The sequence below is a fragment of the Bombina bombina genome, chromosome 2, assembly GCF_027579735.1.
Source record: "Bombina bombina isolate aBomBom1 chromosome 2, aBomBom1.pri, whole genome shotgun sequence".
NCBI lineage: Eukaryota > Metazoa > Chordata > Amphibia > Anura > Bombinatoridae > Bombina > Bombina bombina.
In genome coordinates this window covers 925,487,211-925,509,622 of record NC_069500.1, presented here as the reverse complement: position 1 = coordinate 925,509,622, position 22,412 = coordinate 925,487,211, and positions in this window count along the sequence as shown.

Here is a 22,412-nt window from a genome sequence, read left to right as displayed (position 1 = left end):
ATTAAGGGGTTAATTTACTATTAACATACTAATTTACAAATGGTGCATCATTAATTTCTTCATTTAATCCTGTAGGATTAAAGGATTCTAAATTAAAAATCCACTTGCACTCATTCTGCAGTAAAATTGTAGGTATTTTTGGAAATTTTACATATAGAAATTCTTTTTCTTTTTTGTTTATTACTTTATTGCTCAAGGCCTTTTCTAGCAGAACATTTAGTTAATATTGGTATTGTGTGGTAGGGTCTTTTGTTAAAGTCCTATAATGTTTTTTTGTCCAATACTTGTTTTAAACATTCATGTTCATAGTCTTTAGTCTCTAAGACTTCAACATTCCCACCCTTGTCTGAACTTTTAATTGTTATTGTTTGATTTTCTTTCAATTCTTTTATTGCCTGTCTTTGTTTTTTAGTTTAATTATAATCAAAGTTTGTGCTATCATTTATATATTTAATTTATTTTTCCACCAATTTAACAAAATTATGTATACCTGGACATGCTGTTAATGATGGCACAAATTTCGATTTTTGTACATAAATTACTGTACCCTATATGTTCTGATTCACTTGATGTTTCTGGAATAATTAAAATTTCCTCAAATTGTTTTAATAGTAGTTTATCTTGCATGTCAAGCGTCACTTTTTTTTTTCTATCATGATGAATAATTTCCTCGCAAATAAGTTTAAATTATTTTAAACAGTGAGTGTTCTTTCTTTTTTGGTAAACATTGCACATATAGAAACACACAATTAAGGTTTTGACAATTTGTAACAGAATAGGTTAACCTTGTAAAATTCTTGTTTCCAATTGAAACATTTGTAACACTTAATTGAATAAAAAGTGAGCATGGCAGATTTAAACACTACTGAGTGGGATTTTGATATCGGTGAAACTTTTACAATCTCAGAAACTAATACAAATGAAGGAGAAAATCCAACTGAAGAAATCACTATCCACAAAGCATTTAGAAATTATAAAAATAAAATTCTAAAAGAACAAATATTAAAATGGGAGATCTCAAGTTTAAATAAATATATAGAAAACGATACCCAGAGGGTTAAGAATTCATAAAAATAAACAGGTTCTAATCTAAGTGAACCATTGGTAGAAAATTTTCAAATAAAGTAGGAACAGTTTGCTAGTGATTGCTCATTTAATTGGATGAGACTTATGGTAGAGAAAAATGAACCAAGACTTAAAAAACTAACTAATGAATTAGAAACCTCCAAAAATAAGGTAGATGAGTGGAAAGTCAATAATGAATTTGAAAAATTAATGACAGTAATAAAAACCGAAGTATGGAAAATACAGGATACAATTAAATATCATAAAAAAAGAAAATTGGGATGACTATCAACAAAAACAGTATATGATTATTCAGCAAACTATGTAACAAGCTCAGAATCAGATTATTCTGGATCAGAAGGAAAAAAATAGATTTCAAAGGAGAAGAAATAATAGAAGATCTTTTTTAGGGAACAATCAGGAGGACAAAAAAAGAACAAGGATTGGGGGGAGAAAATACAAAGCCCACAGATCAGCAAAACATGAGATATCGACTCAGAAATCAGAGCAGTAGAACTGAGAACAACAAAAGTTATACATTTATCTAAAACTATTCTGACTGATTCTCAAGTAGAAGTATTAGGAAAAGCTCTTACTTTTGTTCCAACAAATACAATTGATAAGTTTACAGTAACAAAAGATTTAAACTTATTTGCGAGGAAATTAGCACTTAGCAAAATTCATGATAAAAAAAGAAAAAGTAACCCTTGACATGCAAGATAAACTACTACTAAAACAATTTGAGGAAATTTCAATTATTCCAGAAACATCAAGTGAATCTTAACACATTGGGTACAGTAATTTATGCAAAAAAAATCAAAATATGTGCCATCATTAATAGCATGTCCAGGTATACACAATTTTGTTAAATTGGTGGAAAAATAAATTAAATCTTTACATGATGGAACAAACTTTGATGATAATTTAACTAAAAAACAAAGACAGGAAATAAAAGAATTGAAAGAAAATCAAACAATAACAATGAAAAGTTCAGACAAGGGTGGGAATGTTGTAGTCTTAGAGACTAAAGACTATGAACATGAATGTTTAAAACACATATTGGACAAAAAACATTATAGGACTTTAACAAAAGACCCTACAATACAATACCAAGACGAACTAAACATTTTGCTAGAAGAGGCCTTGAGAAGACTAAGATTAGGGTAAAGATGTGTCTGTGGAAGATCATTGATATCATTAGTGAGTAATCTGGTGTAACTCCTGATAGAAGGATTAGTGTTAGGAGGCTCAAAACAAGACTTCTTTTTAAATGGTTCAGGTGTACAGGTCTGTTCCCTGAAATAGTCCCTCAATTTTAACTGTCGCTGGAACCTATGTATGTCAACTAATCGTTCAAAGGTATCCCCTGTGGGGGTAGGGATAAATGATAGACCATGATTGAGTAATGATCTTTCTGCTTCACTCAATGGTCTACTTCTGAGATTGAAAACTATATCTACCTCTTTTTCAATTGTTTTTGACTTTGACTTGTGCCCTCTCCTACGGGTTTTGCGTCTTTTTGACCTTTTTTGGCCATATGTTGAATCAGGGGTTTCATAGTGGACCTTGTAGTCACACCTAAAAAAGGCTGTGCTTGTTGAGAGCTATTGGTAGATACGTCAACCTCATTGGTTGATTCAGGGCCTGAGAAGTCCCCACCACTGCTATCAACTATACTTAAAGTATTCTTAGATCTTAAATTTCTACGGCGCCTAAAAGGAGCCTCATCTTTACCATATAGCCATTTATACACTCGTCTCTCTCTGTAGTCATTCTCCACATTATTCATTGTTTTATTTTTAAAGGCAATCAGGTCACTTCGGTACTTATTAACCAAATTGTCAAGTTTAGTAACCCAGTCCTGGCTAGTATCATTCGAAAGAATGTGAGAGCTCTGTTCTTTGATGGTGTCCAATTCAAATTTAATTTTAGCCTCCAATTTGGTGACTTCCTCTATCACCAGGAGGATCAAATCGTATGAACATTTGTTCAATATTGAACACCATCTTTTACAGAACTCCACATTTTGTCTGCCCAAGGTGGGTATATTCTTGACCCTGAAACCCCTGGGAATACATTTCTTTCTGTAATAACCAGATAAAAACACTGCATGCAGATGGTAATCTATTTCCTTTCTGCGTAGGTTCAATAGCTTATGATACACATTAATAGGTGTCTCACCTCCAAGCTCACTCATATCATCTGAGATCAAGATTCTATCAGCATCCTCATCCGTAAATGCTAGAGGGTCTTTGTTGAAGTCCTCATCCAGGCATAAATGATCCATGGCAGCTGCAGCCTCAGCCATAGGTACAGGTGCAAAAAAGCAGGGGTCAAGCAGATTAAAAAACACTTAATTAAACTCAAATGTATATGATGATTCCAGGTAGAAGCACTAGTATACAGTCCACAGTTTATGTGATTATAAATGAGGAGTGCTGATCCCAAACGCCATAGGCATAATTCAGACAGTCAACCTAGGATAGCACAATCTTACCACTCCTCAAGAATGCCATGGTGCACTGCTAAAAAACATCCGAATCCTCCAAGAAAAGCAGGCACTCACTGGACTTTGTAAAAAGTATAAACTTTATTCGATCAAGTTAAAAATCAGGAGACATAACGTTTCGGCACTGCATTGTGCCTTTGTCAAAAAATATCCAACAGAGAAAGTGCAATCAAGCACCTAAAATCGTATGACATACATTTAAAAACTTACCCCTTAAATACTTGAGAATACCCTTAACATTGCCGCCATCCGATATTGCTTTCCTCCAATCCGCCAATGTTGACTTCACGCTGACACGCTAGCGTACCTAGCGTGATGACGCATAGCACAACGTTGCCATAGTAACGTCCGAAGCCAAATGGAGGAGTGTCTGTCAAACTCGGGAGACACATAGAGTGTAGATGCGCATGCGTAGAGCTAAGTAACTCATAGGGCGCAATCATAGCTAATAGCAACCAGGCATAAATAACAACAAAGCCTGTTGTAAGATGCTACACATGTATCTCGAGTGTGACAGGATGGGGATAGATCGTAGTTATTTGCCCATACAGTATCACATAACCGATGCATAAACAAAATAGTTATAGCTAGCTAGACTAACATAGCAGTCGATTTCTAACTTGCAATGTCAACATTGGCCAATGATTAATAAGTGTAACTAAATATGCATCAAAATTATAGGAAAGATATAGAAAAACCATATGGCAATCAAGGATAAACGAAAATAACTGAGGGAATAAAAATGTAGAAGCCACCATAGAAACTGACGATATCACAGCAATTTAAAACTTTAAAGATACATCAGGCCCTATGGAGTATGATAGAAAACCTTGTCAAAAGCGGACACCCTAAGACTCAAAAATACAGTATGTGTGTAATGAAAATCCATCATCATCTTCAATAACTTTAATAGAATGGGCTAAAGTCCAATGATGTGTTCAGGCGCCGTGGGGCCACTGTATCTAGCCTGTATATCCACCTGCTCTCACACTGGAGTAGTCTCTTAGCTCTCTCACCACCCCTAGAGATGGGAGGTACACGATCTATCAACATAGATCTGATACTGGACACTGAGTGTTTAAACTGTATGCAGTGGCGTGCCACCGGCTGATCAGATTCGCCATTTTTCAAAGCTTCCCGGATGGCATATCGGTGGTTGGCCATCCGTTCACGGAAAGAGGTGGTCATTTTGCCCACATAAACATTAGAGCACAGGCAAACCAGCATATAGATCACATAAGTGCTGGTGCAACTAAGGCGATAGTTGATCTTATACTGCTGATTCCTATGTGGATGTTGAAAAGAGTCTCCTTTTAGCATTCTGTTACACGTAGTACAGCTCCCACAGGGGAAACACCCCTTCTTAGATGACTTCAGCCACATTTCTTTTTGGTAATGGCCAACTGGGTCAGATTTAACCAGGATATCCCTAAGGTTTCTGGCTCTACGATAGACCAACCTAGGGGCAGTCATCTTCCGGAAGGGTAACATGGGATCAGTCCCAACCACAGGCCAATGGCGACATACAGCTCCTGTAAGATGTTCACAACCAGGTGTGAACGTAGTGATTAAGTTAAGTTGTTCAGAATTATCCTTGATTGGATTACTAGTGCTTCTAGTGATATCTGAGTTCAATAGTTTATCCTGAATTTCACAAATTTCATCTTTAGGATAGCCTCTTTTGATTAACTTCTCACCCATTTCATTCAGTTGGGTCAATCTCAGGGGTGTCTCGCTATTGTTTCTCAGGACACGTGTGAGCTGGGAAGTAAGAACACCCTTCTTTTGGTGTTTAGGGTGAAAACTTCTGGCATCCAAAAGTGAATTGCGGTCTGTAGGCTTAGTGTACAAAGATGTACCAAACCGCAAGCCACCAGAATCATTAACCTTAAACACACTTAAATCAAGAAAGTGTACTTCCAAAAGACTAAATTCAAGCTTGAACCGTATTGGGCTTGCCATGAGGTTCAAATGTGACACCCACTCACGCAACATCGACTCTCCAAAGAAGGAAGACATTGTCAATGTAGCGAGTATAATAGATCACATGTGGATGTTCAAAAGGTTTCATCAGCTCCTGCTCGTACCAAGCCATATAGATGTTTGCGTAAGTGGGTGCCACATTCGAACCCATGGCTGTACCAGCCACCTGCAGGTAATAAAAATCTTCAAACTTGAAATAATTCTTTTCAAGACAGATAGTTAGTAGTTCACAAATGAACTCAATAGGTGGTCCATTGTAGTGAAAAGAAAGATTAATACAGAGATTCTACACTCAGACTCTTTGCTAATCCCAAAGGTCCATTGTAGTGAGCATTACCAGTCACCATGGACCTGACAGCCTCCACTCCACCAACATGGGGAATAACGGTGTAGAGGCTATCAACGTCCATGGTGACCAGAATGTCCTCATTGCATAGATGTCAGAGTCTCCTCTTCCCTTTCTTTTTACTGCCCTTCTGGCCCTTTAAATTTGCCTCTTCATTCCCTATAAAGGCTTCCTAATCCTAGCTGTCATTGCTGGATTATTGAATCTCTCTATCTGAGACTTGTTTACTCACCAGCCTATACGGCTCTACCAAATCTTCAGCTCCTCCTGCTTGCTTCCACGGCTGCAGCTGCATCCCAGCAGCACCTGGTCTCTCCTCAGTCACCTGACTGCACCTCCTGTGGGCCAACTCCTCTCAGCAGCAGTGTCTCCTCCTGTGGGCCAACGCCTCTCAGCAGCAGTGTTTCACTGTGCAAACAGCAGCAGAGTCTCTCTGAAACCAGAGCCAGCTTTCCTCCAACTGAAGCTGTACTCCTGCATCTGCAAAGGATACAGGTTGTATATTTATCTTGATACTAACTGCCTAACCTGATATACAAAGCATTATAGACTTTAGTTTTGCTTGTTACTTTCTCTGCTCAAAGCAGTACCACTGTGTTTGTGTTGCTTAAACAGTTACTGCAGCTCCTCCTCTGCCTAATGATCAATTTAGCTTTTCTGTCTGTGAACAAGCTTCCTTGTTGTTTGGCTATATTAACACAGAGCAGTTAACTTTGTAGTCTGTAAGATTCTGTTAACTCCACTGTCACACATCCCACTTTTCCAGTGTTGTATATTCCTGTTAACAAAAAATCCTCTCATTATATGCACAGACTCTCAATAAATCTGGTAACATCAGATCTCTGATATAATTCTGATAGTAGATCAGAGAAGTCACCCAATATCCTCAACAAACTGGGTGAATCCTGAAGATAGGCCCTAGTATTTTTGACAACAATTTGTAGATGTGAGTCAATATAAATGGCTAGATTGGCAAGGACTGAACCCCGGGCAGAAACTATCGGTCTGCTCAGGAGATTCAACAAAGTTTTATGAACCTTCGGAAGAAGGTATAGTGCAGGGACTATGGGATATTCTGTTATAAAGAATGAGAGTTCCTTCTCATTAACAAAACCTGCTTCAAGGCTGCACTGTAAAAATGAATCAATTGCTTTTTTTATAGATGTGCGTGGGGTTACCCCTCAATGTGTTTGAATCTGCCAATTGCCTCAACACTTCCTGGCGATAATCAGCATAGAGAAAACAGAGATGCTCCAGCTGGTGCGAAATCCAAAACCTTTTTATTGTGCAATATGGGATACAAACAAAAGCAACGTTTCAGGCCAACAATCAGCCCTTTCTCAAGCTTGACCATAAGTGAATACACAAACATTTAAATAGCCCTAATGGCGCCAAAACATTTTCTGTCTTGAAAAGAATTACTTTTCTATATGGCTTGGTACAAGCAGGAGCTGATGAAACCTTTTGAACATCCACATGTGATGTATTATACACGCTACATTGACAATGTCTTCCTTCTTTGGAGAGGTAGCGAGTCGATGTTGCGTGAGTGGGTGTCACATTTGAACCTCATGGCAAGCCCAATACGGTTCAAGCTTGAATTTAGTCTTTTGGAAGTACACTTTCTTGATTTAAGTGTGTTTAAGGTTAATGATTCTGGTGGCTTGCGGTTTGGTACATCTTTGTACACTAAGCCTACAGACCGCAATTCACTTTTGGATGCCAGAAGTTTTCACCCTAAACACCAAAAGAAGGGCGTTCTTACTTCCCAGCTCACACGTGTCCTGAGAAACAATAGCGAGACACCCCTGAGATTGACCCAACTGAATGAAATGGGTAAGAAGTTAATCAAAAGAGGCTATCCTAAAGATGAAATTTGTGAAATTCAGGATAAACTATTGAACTCAGATATCACTAGAAGCACTAGTAATCCAATCAAGGATAATTCTGAACAACTTAACTTAATCACTACGTTCACACCTGGTTGTGAACATCTTACAGGAGCTGTACGTCACCACTGGCCTGTGGTTGGGACTGATCCCATGTTACCCTTCCGGAAGATGACTGCCCCTAGGTTGGTCTATCGTAGAGCCAGAAACCTTAGGGATATCCTGGTTAAATCTGACCCAGTTGGCCATTACCAAAAAGAAATGTGGCTGAAGTAATCTAAGAAGGGGTGTTTCCCCTGTGGGAGCTGTACTACGTGTAACAGCATGCTAAAAGGAGACTTTTTTCAACATCCACATAGGAATCAGCGGTATAAGATCAACTATCGCCTTAGTTGCACCAGCACTTATGTGATCTATATGCTGGTTTGCCCGTGTTCTAATGTCTATGTGGGCAAAACGACCACCTCTTTCCGCGAACGGATGACCAACCGGGAAGCTTTGAAAAATGGCGAATCCGATCAGCCGGTGGCACGCCACTGCATACAGTTTAAACACTTAGTGTCCAGTATCAGATCTATGTTGATAGATCATGTACCTCCCATCTCTAGGGGTGGTGACAGAGCTAAGAGACTACTCCAGCACATGTGCTTCATCAGAGGTGGTGAGTTCAAGGTGTGTAAAGGCCTATATGTGGTAAGGCAGCCAATCAGTCACACAAAAAAATTATCAGGGAAAAACCCCTGAGAAGGGTAAAAATACAGGCTGCTATGTCACACATAGGACTAAATACCCAATTCATATTTAATACATATAACGGGATGTGATATACAAGACATATATAATATACAGAAGAGTTAAATGACTAAGAAATACAGAATATATAAACCTAATGAAAAAACACAAGAATTCCTAAAATTAGATAAAACAATAATCATCTTATCAGACAGCACAAAGGTAAATTAATAATTGCAAAAGTAATCTAATGATCGCCTATAAAAATGGTAAGCTAAGTCTACACTAATAATAGATGTCATCAGCTAGGCGACTCATCAATAAAGGAAAAATGATATGAATAACAATAAAACATAAATGAACACAATATGTGTAAATATATAAAAAAAACATAAAATAAAATAGAATAAAAATCTGCATCATAAAACTCTATAACATAAAAGGAAAGCCAAGGTCGGAACTGAGGGGAAAGTGAGTCACTCACATCGACAGACCATGTGTGCAAATTCGGAATATGTTATATAATTCCAATGGTTATATAAGGTCATTGTCAGCTTGTATTAATAGCTAGTGATGTCGCGAATAGTTCGCCGGCAAATAGTTCCCGGCTAACATAGCATGTTAGCCGCGGTGGGCGAACATATGCGATGTTCGATCCGCCCCCTATTCTTCATCATTGAGTAAACTTTGACCCTTTACCTCACAGTCAGAAGACACATTACAGCCAATCAGCAGCAGACACTCCCTCCCAGACCCTCCCACCTCCTGGACAGCATCCATTTTAGATTCATTTGGAAGCTGCATTCTTAGTGAGAGGAGGGACAGTGTAGCTGCTGCTGATTTAATAGGGAAATTGATAGCTAGGCTAGTGTATTCAGTGTCCACTACAGTCCTGAATGACTCATCTGATCTCTGCTGTAAGGACAGCACCCCAAAAAGCCCTTTTTAGGGCTAGAACATCAGTCTGCTTTTTTTTTTTCCTGTGTAATCTAATTGCAGTTGCCTGCCTGCCTGCCAAGCCACTTGCCCAGTGCCACCACTCATATCTGGTGTAACAGTAGTGTAAATTTAAAAAAAAAAAAAATCTTTTTGACTGTGAAACATCAGTCTGCTAGTGTAATCTAATTGCAGTTGCCTGCCTGCCAGCGTGTGTGCCAGGCCCACTTGCCCAGTGCCACCACTCATATCTGGTGTAACAGTAGTGTACATTTAAAAAAAAAAAAAACCTTTTTGACTGTGAAACGTCAGTCTGCTAGTGTAATCTAATTGCAGTTGCCTGCCTGCCTGCCAGCTTGTGTGCCAGCCCCACTTGCCCAGTGCCACCACTCATATCTGGTGTAACAGTAGCGTAAATTTAAAAAAAAAAACTTTTTTGACTGTGCAACATCAGTCTGCTTGTGTAATCTAATTGCAGTTGCCTGCCTGCCAGCGTGTGTGCCAGGCCCACTTGCCCAGTGCCCCCACTCATATCTGGTGTAACAGTAGTGTAAATTAAAAAAAAAAAAAAAAACTTTTTTGACTGTGAAACATCAGTCTGCTTGTGTAATCTAATTGCAGTTGCCTGCCTGCCAGCATGTGTGCCAGGCTCACAGCGTATACTGTGCCCACTTGCCCAGTGCCACCACTCATATCTGGTGTAACAGTAGTGTAAATTTAAAAAAAAAAAACTTTTTTGACTGTGAAACATCAGTCTGCTTGTGTAATCTAATTGCAGTTGCCTGCCTGCCAGGGTGTGTGCCAGGCTCACAGCGTATACTGTGCCCACTTGCCCAGTGCCACCACTCATATCTTGTTTAATAGTAGTGTAAGTGTACATTTAAAAAAAAAAAAACTTTTTGGACTGTGAAACATCAGTCTGCTTTTTTGTGTCAGGCTCACAGAGTATACTGTGCCCACTTGCCCAGTGGCACCACTCATATCTTGTTTAATGGTATTGTAAGTGTACATTTAAAAAAAAAAAACTTTTTGAACTGTGAAACATCAGTCTGCTTTTTTGTGTCAGGCTCACAGCGTATACTGTGCCCACTTGCCCAGTGCCACCACTCATATCTGGTGTAACAGTAGTGTAGATTTTTTAAAAAAAAACACTTTTTTGACTGTGTTAAATAATAGCAGTCAGTTTCCTTCACACGTGTGCGTTTCAGAGCCTGCCTGCCAGGGCACAGTGTCACCCCAGTGCAACTCATAATTGGTGTAACAGTAGTGTAGATTTAAAGAAAACAACATTTTTTGACTGTGTTAAATAATAGCAGTCAGTTTCCTTCACACGTGTGCGTTTCAGTGCCTGCCTGCCTGCCAGGGCACAGTGTCACCCCAGTGCAACTCATATCTGGTGTAACAGTAGTGTAGATTTAAAAAAAACAACACTTTTTTGACTGTGTTAAATAATAGCAGTCAGTTTCCTTCACACGTGTGCGTTTCAGTGCCTGCCTGCCAGGGCACAGTGTCACCCCAGTGCAACTCATATCTGGTGTAACAGTAGTGTATATTTAAAAAAAAAAACACTTTTTTGACTGTGTTAAATAATAGCAGTCAGTTTCCTTCACACGTGTGCGTTTCAGAGCCTGCCTGCCAGGGCACAGTGTCACCCAAGTGCAACTCATATCTGGTGTAACAGTAGTGTAGATTTAAAAAAACAACACTTTTTTTACTGTGTTAAATAATAGCAGTCAGTTTCCTTCACACGTGTGCGTTTCAGTGCCTGCCTGCCAGGGCACAGTGTCACCCCAATGCAACTCATATCTGGTGTAACATGAGTGTAGATTTTAAAAAAAAAAAAACACTTTTTTGACTGTGTTAAATAATAGCAGTCAGTTTCCTTCACACGTGTGCGTTTCAGGGCCTGCCTGCCAGGGCACAGTGTCACCCCAGTGACACTGGGGTGACACTACCTGATCGATACAACATCATACCTGATGTTTTAAAGCACGTTATTCCAAACAATTTAGGAATGTTAGGTGATTTATGCCCTTTATGGCTTAAAACCAGACTCTGCATCAACTATGTAATTTTCCATGGGAGTTTTGCCATGGATCCCCCTCCGGCATGCCACAGTCCAGGTGTTAGTCCCCTTGAAACAACTTTTCCATCACTATTGTGACCAGAAAGGTCCCTGTGGGTTTAAAAATTCGCCTGCCCATTGAAGTCAATGGGGGTCCGACCGGTTCGCAAACTTTTGGGGAAGTTCGCGTTCGCTGTTCGCGAACCCAAATTTTTAGGTTTGCGACATCACTATTAATAGCCTGACACTAATAGATTAAATGGGTAGGTGAGGTGGTCTCTTCTTCTGCTGGAGGCAGGAAATGTGGGGTAGCGATCCTTATAAATAAGGCCCTAGACTATAAAATTGTCCGGGCAGAATTAAACCCGGAAGCTAGATTTATTTTTTTACACATTTATATAAATTATATAAAATTTGTTCTTTGTAATATCTATGGGCCTAATAAACTGGATAGGGAATTTTGGGAAAAGATTAAATGCAAATTGTTTCCTTTGGTTAAAGAAAATTTGGTTATTGGAGGTGACTTTAATATGACATTACATCCAGAAATAGATCGACTTGCAGGTAAAAACATTTTAGAGAATAGGAGAAGTTCAAAGTACTATTTACGATTTTGCCAGAAATTGCAGGTCTTTGATATATGGCGCAGGTTAAATCCAGATATACAGAATTTTACATGTGAATCGAAAGCGCATAGAACGTTTTCTCGTACAGACCTATTCCTAGTCACAGAGTCCTTGTCCATGGCGAAATTAGAGGCAGAGATTGGTGAGATATTGGTCTCGGACCACGCAATTATTTCCTTAGTTTTGTTCTTCCAGGATAGAAGGGACGCCAAGTCTCCCAGATTTTTCTATCCGAGATTTCTTTATAACGATCCGAGATTTTTGTCCTGGATAGAATATAAGTGGAAGGAGTATTGTAGGTTTAATTCTGGGTATCTGCATAAAATAGAGGTTTTTTGGGAGGTGGCCAAAGCTGTGCTGAGGGGAGATATTAAGGGGTATATGGCGGCCAACCAAGTCAGAAATGCCTTTAAGAAATACCATAGTGACCGCTCAAAGGCCAACTGGAATCTGTATATAGATGCTAGAAAGGAAAGAGACGCTTTCTTGCTACAAAAACATCAGCAAGAGGAGACAAAAATTAACCTGTGATTTAGGGGTATCCATGGTAGCTCTGCTAAACATCTGGCCAGAATGGTTAAAGCTAGGAACAAGAAGAACCTTATTCCAGTAATCCAGGTAGAAGGTGGCCGCACCTCTGATGTTGATGAAATATCCGGATCCTTTTTCCGATTTTATCAACAACTATATTCGGAAGGAGAATTCAACCAAGATAATCAGATAGAATTTTGGTCATCGATCTCTGTCCCTAAAATCCAAAAAGAAGAACTGGATATGCTAAATGCACCGGTCTCAGTTGAAGAGATAAGTAAAGCTATATCTCGGGCCATACTTAATAAATCAGCAGGGCCGGACGGGCTACCTATCGAATTCTATAAAAGTCTAGCTGACCAGGTTATACCAATTTTGGAAAGATTATTTAATGTATATTTCGTAACAGATAATGCTATTTCTTCCCTTTTTTCTGCTGCTAATATTTCACTGATATTAAAAAAAGGGAAAAATCCGGAAGATCCGGCCTCTTATAGGCCTATTTTAGTCCTGAATGCGGACTACAAAATTTTAGCATCGATTATAGCCCAGAGATTAGTTTCTTGCCTGGATAGGTTGATTCATCCAGACAAGGTGGGTTTCATGGCAACTCGTAGTTCATCGAAAAACATAAGGAAATTAATAACCTTAGTGGACTTTGTTTGGAATACAGAGCAGTTTGAAGATAGGACTGATCTTAGGGACTTAGCGGTCCTTACATTAGATGCGGTCAAAGCATTTGACTGCATCTCATGGAGGCATCTCTTTGTAACATTAACTAAATTTGGTTTTGTCTGTAGTTTTTTTAACTTCGTTAAAAAAATATACCAGAATCCGGTGTCATATTTGTTAGTAAATAGTAGGATCTCTCCCAGCTTACTATTGCATAGAGGTACGAGACAGGGATGCCCTCTCTCGCCTCTTCTGTTTAACATTGTTTTGGAACCTTTGGCGATTAGACTGTGAGAGGTCCTGCCTGGGATCCAGTTGGACGGGCAGAACTTGAAAATTCTCCTCTATGCTGATGATATTCTATTATTTTTTAATAAAACAGCAGTTACTATCCCGAGAGTGGTTGATACGATAAAGCATTTTAGTACATTCGCTGGCTATAAAATTAATATGGAAAAGAGCGACCTGATGTGGCTTGGACGCCAGAGGGGGGATCGCCCCAGTACAATATTCCGTAATGTCAATGCGATTAAATATCTTGGGTTGGAGATAGATAGAAATCCGAAACAGTGGTATCAGGCAAATTTCAGGACTCTCTTTCAGAAAATCCAGGAAGATCTTAAGCTCTGGGCTGCATTTCCACTGTCACTTACAGCCTCTGTTAATTTAATTAAGACCATAATCTTTCCTAAAATTCTTTATTATCTTCAAAATCTACCCCTTATGATCCTTAATAAGGACCTGAAGAACCCGTCTTCTTGGTTTTCGAAGTTTCTCTGGAAATCTAAAAAATCCAGAATTTCGACTAATAGGTTAATTCAGAAATTTACCGGGGCAGGCCTGGCTCTGCCCAGTATCAGATTTTATAATTGGGCATCATTGATTATAATAGCAGTTGACTGGATTGCTCAGGCTAATCTGGTTACTACATATGAGCTGGAATCACATATGGTCAAACCATGGTCTTTAATTGCTCTCCTTCACTGTTCACCGCAGTCTTTACCGATAAGGGTATTTTCCCTTATCTCAGTAAGGAATATAGTGGTGATTTGGCATAAGTTTTGCAAGCTGTGTAAAGTTGATCCTTTCTTTTCTGACTTTTTACCCATTAGAGGGAACCCTTTATTCTTACCTGGATTAGACCAAAAATGCTTTCAGGTCTGGCAGGCTGGGGGGCTTGTATATTTGAATCAACTTCTTAATATTGATCTTCAGATATTACCTTGGGAGACTATTAGGGAGCAGTTCTCTTTACCTAGTGCCAATCGGTTTGCTTACTTTCAAATTCGACATTTTCTTAGTGATCAAAGATGGTATGCAACTGGAAGATGGGAGTGACCCGAGATCAAGAGCTGTATTAGAAAATTTAATGCTGGTGATGCATCAATCTCGCTAATTTATGATATTATGTTGATGAAACAGGGTATACTGGAGGAGGATAAATTAATCCTATTCTGGTTACCCTATATTCCGTCTATAGACCATGAGATGTTATCCAACAGCTTGGCGACAGTGGCTAGATACCCGATAGAAGCTGGAAAGAATCGCATTTAAAATTATTAAATAATTACTATTATTCTCCAGCAAGATTAGCTAAATTTTTTCCTGGTAAAACCTTTATGTGTGAACATTGCTCGTATGTTCGGGCCGATATCCGCCATATGTTATGGACCTGCCCTAAAATTTCTCAATTATGGCAGAAGATTCAATATTGGTATAATAGAGTCTTTGAAAGTGCTATTTCCTTCTCTTTGAAAGACATAATGTTGCTTTTCCCAGATGAGAGAGCCAATCTGACCCTGCATATCTTAAATACTATTATATTAACTGTGAGATATAATATCTTTAAAAAATGGATATCAAAGTCACCTCCTTCTCTCTCGTCAGTACTGAGGGATATCCAAGCTCAGATTATTTTTGAATCCTTTCATCTACAGCAGTTATCGGAAAAAAGAATTAGAAAGCTCTTGGAAGGCTGGGCTCCGGTTATTAAGTCATATACCTCCTGCCTCCAGAAGCAGATCTTACTGCCCTTTTTAGCCTCGGTAAGTTTTGCTGAGTTGGTTATACTACAGGTATTTCCGGATACCTGGTTAAGGAATGGGGGTGATATAGATTAAGAAGGGTAAATGATAAATTAGGGTGGTCAATATGTAACATTATACTCGATTTTGGTCGGGGGGGGGTCTCTCCCTTTTTTTTTTTTCCTCGTTATGTTTTCCTTTTCTTTTGTTTGTTTTTTTTATTCCCTATCGTGTTGTTGGATTCTTTTTTTTTTTTTTTTTGTTTCTTTTTATGTATATGTGGTCTCTCCCTTTTTTTTTTTTTTCCTCGTTATGTTTTCCTTTTCTTTTGTTTGTTTTTTTTATTCCCTATCGTGTTGTTGGATTCTTTTTTTTTTTTTTTTTTGTTTCTTTTTATGTATATGTGGTAAATATTAGCCATTACAATGTTATCGGATGTGGGCAAATTGATAAGGACAAAATATAGTTCGAAATATTTTCCTGTATGGTTGTTTTTTTTTGTGTTTTTTTTTGCAGATATTTTGTTTGTCCTGCGTGACAGTGATTACGTTGAGATTATGTTATCTCGTCTTGTTTGGAATAGCTATACCCAATAAAAATATTATATATAAAAAAAAAAAGACACAAATAGAAGTTAATTCACTAGCATGTGTCAGGTGATATGTGTGTGGCTCTATAAATACTCAAGAAATGTTAAATTCTAAAGATAATATTAAACCTGATCTGTACTTCTAATCTAAATATTAGTATAAAATCCCAATAGAAAAACTAGGGGGTGATTAAGAAACAGATGAGGAGATATGGAAGTCCCTACAGTAACTCTATGGCATCCTAACGGCTAGATTTAGAGTTTTGTCGGTAAGGACCCGTGTAGCTAACGCTGGCTTTTTTCTGGCCGCACCATAAAAATAACTCTGGTATTGAGAGTCCACATAAAGGCTGCGTTAGGCTCCAAAAAAGGAGCGTAGAGCATATTTAACGCAGCTTCAACTCTCGATACCAGAGTTGCTTACGGACGCGACCAGCCTCAAAAACGTGCTTGTGCACGATTCCCCCATAGGAAACAATGGGGCTGTTTGAGCTGAAAAAAAACCTAACACCTGCAAAAAAGCCGCGTTCAGCTCCTAACGCAGCCCCATTGTTTGCTATGGGGAAACACTTCCTACGTCTGCACCTAACACCCTAACATGTACCCCGAGTCTAAACACCCCTAGCCTTACACTTATTAACCCCTAATCTGCCGCCCCTGCTATCGCTGACCCCTGCATATTATTTTTAACCCCTAATCTGCCGCTCCGTAAACCGCCGCTACTTACATTATCCTTATGTACCCCTAATCTGCTGCCCTAACACCGCCGACCCCTATATTATATTTATTAACCCCTAATCTGCCCCCCACAACGTCGCCTCCACCTGCCTACACTTATTAACCCCTAAAGCTAAGCCTAACACTAACACCCCCCTAACTTAAATATAATTTAAATCTAACGAAATTAATTAACTCTTATTAAATAAATTATTCCTATTTAAAGCTAAATACTTACCTGTAAAATAAATCCTAATATAGCTACAATATAAATTATAATTATATTATAGCTATTTTAGGATTTATATTTATTTTACAGGTAACTTTGTATTTATTTTAACCAGGTACAATAGCTTTTAAATAGTTAAGAACTATTTAATAGCTAAAATAGTTAAAATAATTACAAAATTACCTGTAAAATAAATCCTAACCTAAGTTACAATTAAACCTAATACTATACTATCATTAAATTAATTAAATAAAATACCTACAATTACCTACAATTAAACCTAACACTACACTATAAATACATTAATTAAATACAATACCTACAAATAACTACAATGAAATAAACTAACTAAAGTACAAAAAATAAAAAAGAACTAAGTTACAAAAAATAAAAAAATATTTACAAACATAAGAAAAATATTACAACAATTTTAAACTAATTACACCTACTCTAAGCCCCCTAGTAAAATAACAAAGCCCCTCAAAATAAAAAATGCCCTACCCTATTCTAAATTACTAAAGTTCAAAGCTCTTTTACCTTACCAGCCCTGAACAGGGCCCTTTGCGGGGCATGCCCCAAGAAGTTCAGCTCTTTTGCCTGTAAAAAAAAACATACAATACCCCCCCCCAACATTACAACCCACCACCCACATACCCCTAATCTAACCCAAACCCCCCTTAAATAAACCTAACACTAAGCCCCTGAAGATCATCCTACCTTGTCTTCACCTCACCGGGTATCACCAATCGGTCCTGGCTCCAAAATCTTCATCCAACCCAAGCGGGGGCTGGCGATCCATCATCCGGTGGCTGAAGAGGTCCAGAAGAGGCTCCAAAGTCTTCATCCTATCCGGGAAGAAGAGTAGATCCGGACCAGCAACCATCATCTTCCAAGCGGCATCTTCTATCTTCATCCGATGAGGACCGGCTCCATCCTGAAGACCTCCACCGCGGACCCATCTTCATCCGGCGACGTCCAACTGAAGAATGACGGTTCCTTTAAGGGACGTCATCCAAGATGGCGTCCCTCGAATTCCGATTGGCTGATAGGATTCTATCAGCCAATCGGAATTAAGGTAGGAATATTCTGATTGGCTGATGGAATCAGCCAATCAGAATCAAGATCAATCCGATTGGCTGATCCAATCAGCCAATCAGATTGAGCTCGCATTCTATTGGCTGATCGGAACAGCCAATAGAATGCGAGCTCAATCTGATTGGCTGATTGGATCAGCCAATCAGATTGAACTTGATTCTGATTGGCTGATTCCATCAGCCAATCAGAATATTCCTACCTTAATTCCGATTGGCTGATAGAATCCTATCAGCCAATCGGAATTCGAGGGACGCCATCTTGGATGACGTCCCTTAAAGGAACCGTCATTCTTCAGTTGGACGTCGCCGGATGAAGATGGGTCCGCGGTGGAGGTCTTCAGGATGGAGCCGGTCCTCATCGGATGAAGATAGAAGATGCCGCTTGGAAGATGATGGTTGCTGGTCCGGATCTACTCTTCTTCCCGGATAGGATGAAGACTTTGGAGCCTCTTCTGGACCTCTTCAGTCACCGGATGATGGATCGCCAGCCCCCGCTTGGGTTGGATGAAGATTTTGGAGCCAGGACCGATCGGTGATACCCGGTGAGGTGAAGACAAGGTAGGATGATCTTCAGGGGCTTAGTGTTAGGTTTATTTAAGGGGGGTTTGGGTTAGATTAGGGGTATGTGGGTGGTGGGTTGTAATGTTGGGGGGGGGGTATTGTATGTTTTTTTTTACAGGCAAAAGAGCTGAACTTCTTGGGGCATGCCCGCAAAGGGCCCTGTTCAGGGCTGGTAAGGTAAAAGAGCTTTGAACTTTAGTAATTTAGAATAGGGTAGGGCATTTTTTATTTTGGGGGTCTTTGTAATTTTAATAGGGGGCTTAGAGTAGGTGTAATTAGTTTAAAATTGTTGTAATATTTTCTTATGTTTGTAAATATTTTTTTATTTTTTGTAACTTAGTTCTTTTTTATTTTTTGTACTTTAGTTAGTTTATTTCATTGTAGTTATTTGTAGGTATTGTATTTAATTAATGTATTGATAGTGTAGTGTTAGGTTTAATTGTAGGTAATTGTAGGTATTTTATTTAATTAATTTAATGATAGTATAGTGTTAGGTTTAATTGTAACTTAGGTTAGGATTTATTTTACAGGTAATTTTGTAATTATTTTAACTATTTTAGCTATTAAATAGTTCTTAACTATTTAATAGCTATTGTACCTGGTTAAAATAAATACAAAGTTACCTGTAAAATAAATATTAATCCTAAAATAGCTATAATATAATTATAATTTATATTGTAGCTATATTAGGATTTATTTTACAGGTAAGTATTTAGCTTTAAATAGGAATAATTTATTTAATAAGAGTTAATTAATTTCGTTAGATTTAAATTATATTTAAGTTAGGGGGGTGTTAGTGTTAGGGTTAGACTTAGCTTTAGGGGTTAATACATTTATTAGAATAGCGGTGAGCTCCGGTCGGCAGATTAGGGGTTAATAATTGAAGTTAGGTGTCGGCGATGTTAGGGAGGGCAGATTAGGGGTTAATACTATTTATTATAGGGTTAGTGAGGCGGATTAGGGGTTAATAACTTTATTATAGTAGCGGTGCGGTCCGCTCGGCAGATTAGGGGTTAATAAGTGTAGGCAGGTGGAGGCGATGTTGTGGGGGGCAGATTAGGGGTTAATAAATATAATATAGGGGTCGGCGGTGTTAGGGGCAGCAGATTAGGGGTACATAAGGATAACGTAGGTGGCGGTCGGCAGATTAGGGGTTAAAAAAATTTAATCGAGTGTCGGCGATGTGGGGGGGCCTCGGTTTAGGGGTACATAGGTAGTTTATGGGTGTTAGTGTACTTTAGAGCACAGTAGTTAAGAGCTTTATGAACTGGCGTTAGCCCAGAAAGCTCTTAACTACTGACTTTTTGCTGCGGCTGGAGTTTGGTCGTTAGATTTCTAACGCTCACTTCAGACACGACTCTAAATACCGGAGTTAGAAAAATCCCATTGAAAAGATAGGATACGCATTTTACGTAAGGGGATCTGCGGTATGGAAAAGTCGCGGCTGAAAAGTGAGCGTTAGACCCTTTTTTGACTGACTCCAAATACCGGAGGTAGCCTAAAACCAGCGTTAGGAGCCTCTAACGCTGGTTTTCACGGCTACCGCCAAACTCCAAATCTAGGCCTAAGTTAATTAAATAGGAAACAACATAGGTCAATGAGGAGTAGAGGAAGGTTTTGGTTCACGGGGAAGAGGAAAGGAGAAAAATATATATTCTACCTAGTCCTCAGGGGTGGAAAGGCAAATATAGATAGTGAATCTGACATAATCATGACTCATAAGAGGAATATAAACAATTATTCAACAAATGTGGTGGGACATAGAGTTCATAAAACTCTACATATCAGAACATAAAGTACCTAGGGGGTTAAGAATGAAAAAGTTCCCCTCCTTTGCACTTAATAAAACTAAGTTTATGGAGGAATGGAATGAAAATTTAACAAATTGTTCAATAATATTGATGAAACAGTTATTGTGTCTCAAAAAAGAGGAAAGGGACCAGGTCCTAACTGACATCAATAATGCTATTGTGACTTTAAAACCATTTGAATCCACTCAGAAATTTGTATATTATACAAAACAACTAAATGAGACAATTGATAATCTAGATACGGTTCTGTCCGCTAGGAAGGTACAAAAATACCAGAGGGATGTTAAAGACTATGAGCTCAACATAGTCTATTCCTGGCAACAACACATACCGACTAGATCGAATTGGTTGTCTAGTAAGAAAAATAAAAACAAAACTAGAAAAGGGAATAAAAGTAAGCATGTCACCTTCTCTAGCATTGATACAGATCATCAGGACACCAGTGCACATTCGATAGAGGGTGAACAGACACCTAGCACTTCAGCCCCTAATAGAACTAGATTGTACCCTAGTATTAGTAGAACAGAGCTAAAAGCTTTGGTAAAACAACCTAATCAAATGAGTACACCTAAAAAAAACAGAAACAAGAGAGAGAGCTGATAAAACTGAGACTACTTTCCGTTACCCCAGCAGGGTCAGAAAAAATGTAAAGAAATAGCGGTCATTAACCTCTCTGATTATACTTTGTCTAACACTGAATTGAATCTCCTAAATAAAGGTTTGTCATATACACCAGTTCACAATTTTGATTTGGTTAACACCCTCATAGATATCAACAAATTTGTTTGTAAAATAGTTTTAAAGAAACCCTTTAAAGATAATGTAGAAGATCATTTAACACACACAGCACCAACAGTCACCCAGCAAGAATCAGTGGGATTAAAGTACACTGATCTTACCCACTTAACTAATTTAATTACTCTTGAACAAGAATCCACTAGACACACTGACTCATTGGTTAATAATTGCACGTCTTTTTTGTATAAGAGCACTTCTCACTTTTACCCTATTCATTCTAGACATCAACTGTTAGACCTTTATCAGAGAGTAGTGGAGAAAGAACTCACTGACCTATATAGGACTGTTGACAATAACTCATTGAATATACCCAATGACAACCTTACCAGACAACAGAGAAAAGCCCTAGTGAAACTCCAAAATAATGATAACATAGTCATTGTTCAGGCAGACAAGGGAGGGGCGGTAGTTGTTCTAAACAAACAGGATTATGTTAGTGAAGTCGACTTACAACTTAATGACACTACACTGTACACTAAACTCACGTTTAATCCTACAAATTCCTTTAAAAACAAATAGAACCATCTGTTGAAGTTTGCGATTGAACATAACTTTATGGATAAGGAATTAGCAAACTATCTTTATGTGGATGAGCCGACCACCCCATATTTCCGGATTGTACCAAAAATACACAAGGGATTGGAAAAACCACTCGGGCGGCCCATTGTGGCAAGTACAGGATCACTCTGTGAAAGATTGGGTGGTTGGCTCGACCACGTACTTCAACCCACTATGCTGGCCTTACCAGGCTACATTAGGGATAGTACCCACTTGATAACTCAAATTAAAAACATCACTTGGAGGGAAACATATATGTGGGCAACTATTGATGTCACAGCCCTCTACTCCAATATCCCCCACACAATGGGCCTTAAAGCAATTGACTTTATGTTACATAGACACTCTAATTATAGTGATGATTTTATAGTATTCATAGTCCAAATCACTAAGTTTCTATTACAACATAATTTCTTTATTTTCCAAGGCGAATACTATTTACAAAGATGTGGCACGGCCATGGGGGCTAAATTTGCCCCCGCCTATGCCAACATCTATATGTGGTGGTTAGAGTTAAACAGCATTTTTGCAAACTCTTTTCCTTACAAAACTAATATTATGTTGTATGGTCGTTTCATAGATGACATAATTGTCATCTGGGACAATAATGAGAGACACACTGTTGATATGTTCATTGACTTTATGAATGACAATGAATACAACTTAGCATTTACAGC